A 4,799-nucleotide genomic window follows, 5' to 3' on the forward strand; every position below is an offset into this window, starting at 1 on the left:
CGGACATGACTGAGCAACTTCACTTTCACTTTTCACTTTCATGCATTGGAGAAGGAAATGGCAACCCACTCTAGTGTGCTTGCCTGGAGAATCTCAGGGACGGGGGAGCCTGGTGAGCTACCGTCTATGGGGTCGCACAGAGTTGGATACGACTGAAGTGACTTAGCAGCAGAGATTAAACCAGTAGGGCAGAGGGAAGAAAATGTGGAGTACTGAGGACTTTAAGGTCAGTGAAACTATTCTGTTTGATACTGAATGGTATTAGATGACATATGCCTCTGTCAAAAAATATAGAACTATATAATAAGATCATGGATTTTAGTTAATGACAGTTATCAATATTGATTAATTAATTGTAACAAATAGACCACAGTAATTCAAGATGTTAATAATAGGGAAAACTGTATGTCAGAGGCAGGTATATGGGAATGTACCCTATTACCTGCTCAATTTTTCTGTAAATCAAATATAAAATAAGTGCTACATCCAAAGCTGACAAAAGAAAGTTATATTGATTATATAAGCAATTCTCAAAAATATGGTAAAAAACTAGAGTATTTAATTAAAAAAAAAAAAGGTTATACATAGCCAATTCATAGAATGTAAACTCCAGAGAACTAACAAGTATATAAAGATGCCAAATGTTGCTAGTATTAAAGAGTAATGCAAATTAAAAGACCAATGAAATCACTCATATCCTTTAGGTGAGAAAAAATTTTTTAATCTGATAGTATCAAGTTTTAAGGTTGTAAGACAATGAAAACTACAGTATAATACATTTATGTAAATTAAAAACACATAGATACACAAAATAACATTACATACCTTTATTTAAGTATGGATATACAAAGACATTTAATATACAATTAGAATAAATTTTTGCAGTAGGGAGGAAATGAGAGAAAAGAAAAAATAGCAAACAAAATTGAAAGAAGCATAAAACATTGATGATAACACACCATGAGCTTAGGGCTGTGATAAATCCAACTCCACACCTGAAGTCTAAATATTAAAATAGGGTGACTGCTTAATCCCAGGCCTTTCTGCTTAGTTTTGCTCTCCGTTTGGACTCAGGGCTTCTGTCACAGCCATGCTCTGCCAGATCATCACTCAGGCCAAGAAGCATCCTAGCTTGATCCCCTCTTCATATTCATTGGAGTGGGAGGTACTGGAGCAGCGCCGTATGTCATGCTCCTGGCATCGTCCTAATGATCAGTACAAGTTCTACTCTCTGAATATAGATTATAGAAACTGAAGAAAGAAGGTCCAAACTTCTAAATGAAATGTGTCACTGTAAAGCTGCTTAGAATGAAGGTCTTGCAGAAACCATCCATACAATTTTCCACTTAACCAGGAGATATTTTCCCCCTAAATGTATGAAATTATGTTGGTGTATTGTGTTGGGGTTTACACTGATGAATAAATAGTCTGAAACATGAAAAAATAAAAACATGTTCAAGTAATAAAGTTAAAAGAATACTGCAGAAAGTCTTGAAAATAATTGGAAACCAAGAGATACTATGTGCTATGTTCAAAGTAGCAGATGAAAGATATCTCTAAATGTCACAGCACAAGCTGTTTCAGTGAAAGTCAGGAGAGTGACTTATGATAGAAGCAGGTAATCAATGATCAAAGTATGCAATGGTAGAGATAATGCCAAGACCTAGAAATCTCACAAAAATGGAGGAAAAAGAAAAATTTTTAAATGTTAATGGGGCATTAAAGTATAATGAAAAAAATTTAAATATCTTGATTCTATTTTTATAGTAGAAATTTCCGGTGCTAGAGAATTATGTTAGGAAAGAAGAAAATTCAAGAAAAAATTATAAAGTTTGAAATTGTTTTTATTAATTAAAGCTGACTAAAGATCAGCTGAGCCTCCAAGGAAGCCCCAAAGATAAACTGCAAGAGTCTGAAGGGAAAATATAGAATAGCAAAAGGATGTTAGAAAAGATCAAAACAGAAAGTAGATACAGAAATCATCCAAGTCATTGAAATATAAGATACTCCACAAAGCACAGGAGAGATTAAGTGCAGTATTATGCAGTGGTTAAGACTAAGCTTTTCTTGTTGGAAAACTCAAACTTAGGTTTTGCACTTATCTTCAGTATTCACTCAGTGTCCTTGAACAAATACCAGTTCAGTACTTTTGAGTGGATGTTGGGAAGATTAAATGAAATAAAGCATATAAATTCCTGGCACATGATAAGTATTATTATTAGCAAATTCAGCACCCTCACATTATCTGTTTTACCGACAACACCTATTAGAGAGACACTAGGAAATGTTCAAAAGGGAGCTGCTGCTGCTGCTAAGTCACGTCAGTTGTGTCCAACTCTGTGCAACCCCATAGATGGCAGCCCACTAGGCTCCACTGTCCCTGGGATTCTCCAGGCAAGGATACTGAAATGGGTTGCCATTTCCTTCTCCAGTGCATGAAAGTGAAAAGTGAAAGTGAGGTTGCTCAGTCGTATGCAACTCTTAGTGACACCATGGACTGCAGCCCACCAGGCGCCTCCGTCCATGGGATTTTCCAGGCAAGAGTACTGGAGTGGGTTGCCATTGCCTTCTCCATCAAAAGGGAGAAAATTAATCAATTATTATAAATATATTAAGGATGAATAGAAATATAGAAAAAAAATAGAAGAAATAATGGATTTCCCCTTACATCCAAGCAATTCTCCAAAACCAACTAGGTGTCCTACAATTCAACTTAATTCTAACACCCTCTACCTTGGAGATAGTGTCAGATCCCGCAGGTTAATGGCTCAGTCTTAACAAGAGTGTCCCCCCGCCCCCTCACACACACACACACACACACACACACACACACACACACACACACACACACACAAACACACAGTTCAGGCACCAATTGACTAACCATCTATAGAATTGGCCTTCCAACAACCCATTCCTCAGGTTTGAGTAATTTACTAGAGTGGCTCACAGAACTCAATCATTTTGCTTACTAGATTATCCACTTACTATAAGAGATTGTAACTCAGGAAGAGCCTGACGGAAGAGATGCATGGGGGCAAGGTTTGGGTTAGGCAATGCTCCCCTAATCTCCAGTATTCACCAACATGAAAGCTCTCTGAACTCCATCCTTTTGGAATTAATAGAGGCTTCATTAAATATACATGATTGATTAAATCATTGGCCACTGATGACTGAATTCTATCTCCAGCCCCTGTCTGCTCCTTGGAGGTCAGGGGGATGGGCCTAAAAGTTCTAACCCTCTAATCACCTGGTTGGCTCCTCCACTGGCAACAAGCCCTCAACCTTAGGTGGTGTCCAAAAGTCACCTCATTCACATAACAAAAGACGTTTATCATTCTCATCATTCAGGAAATTTCAAATTTTCTGTGCCAGAAAAAGAACAAAGACCAAACAGACATTTCTTACTATGAATCACAGTTTAGCATTTTGCAACTCATTCTGAAAATTTTGTATTTTTCCATCAAATATAAAAGTTAGTTGTCGAGTACCATTATTTATATTTCAAGCACAATCTTATGATGTGCATAGCACTATCTTGAGTTAACATGTAAGAAATTTGAGGCCTAAACAAGTATTTAAAACTTACCCAAGATCACAGCTTACTAGCAGATTGAGGATTAGTTGTGGTGTTAGTTGCCCAATTGTGTCTGACTCTCTGTCACCCCAAGGACTGTAGCTTGCCAGGCTCCTCTCTCCATGCTTCTCCAGGCAGGAATACTGGAGTGGGTAGCCATTCCCTTCTCCAGCGGATCTTTCCGACCCAAGGACCAAACTTGTGTCTCCTGCATTGCAAGCTAATTCTTTACTGTCTGAGCCACCAGGGAAGCCCAGTTTAAGGATTACCCAACTGCAAGTTGGGAGCTCCTTCAACTACATAAAATATATTTCATCGTCAAGTGTTATTATCTGAATATATTCTTCATGAACATTCCATAGAATTTAGTCTGTCAATGCCAGAAGAGTAATGCTGTTTGAGTAAAAGTTTGCCAGGAGCACCAAGATTATTCACATTTGGATGCGTGGGTAGGAGAATTCAAGCAACATCTGTTGCCCCTCCATGGTCCAGTGCACAGAAGTATAAAAAAGCAAAATGTTCTTTTTTTTTTTAAATGAACAACAAGTCCCAAAGGAATCACTAACAGGAGAAGGCAGACTTTAAACTGAACCACAGAATCATTTCAAAGCTAATTAGAAGCTACAAATGTGGAAAAGAAAATTTCAATGCAATTTTTAGAGCAAGAAAAAATGAATTATCAGACTGTATTCTATCCACAGTCAAACTATATTATCCAACCCAGCACTACCTACCCTTTTCTTTGACTGTTTGACTAGCAGAGCCTTTACTGCACTCATGAAGTAATGTAAATAAAAGGATATAACTCTCCTCTCTAATCATTGTAAAGTGCCCCGTTAGACTAGGCAATAATTACATGAAGAATTTTGTCCAAAAGATGAAACAGGTGATGAAACTATAGTGGAGGCCTTGCCCGTGGGCAATGAGAGCCTATGGAGTTAGAGGAGCCTCATCTGACTCGTCTTACAGTTGGTGCAGTGGTAAAGAATCCACCTGATATATGCAGGAGATATGGGTTCAATTCCTGGGTCAGGAAGATCCCCAGGAGAAGGAAATAACAACCCACTTCAATATTCTTGCCTGGGAAATTTGCTGGACAGGCGAGTCTCAGCAGGCTGCAGTCCGTGAGGTCACAAAGAATTGCTCACAACTCAGTGACAAGAAAACAGGGCTCACAGGTATGTGCTGACCCTCCTTCTTCTGATGAAATGTGCTACTCCCT

At 38.2% G+C, this 4,799-nt stretch overlaps 1 pseudogene; it reads left to right on the top strand.

The window, feature by feature from the left end:
* The first annotated feature begins 1,090 nt into the window (after positions 1–1,090).
* LOC120862022 lies at positions 1,091–1,278 on the top strand (annotated as a pseudogene).
* The last annotated feature ends 3,521 nt before the right edge of the window (positions 1,279–4,799 follow it).

This window comes from Oryx dammah, unplaced genomic scaffold (assembly GCF_014754425.2).
Source record: "Oryx dammah isolate SB20612 unplaced genomic scaffold, SCBI_Odam_1.1 HiC_scaffold_3, whole genome shotgun sequence".
In the NCBI taxonomy this organism is placed as follows: domain Eukaryota; kingdom Metazoa; phylum Chordata; class Mammalia; order Artiodactyla; family Bovidae; genus Oryx; species Oryx dammah.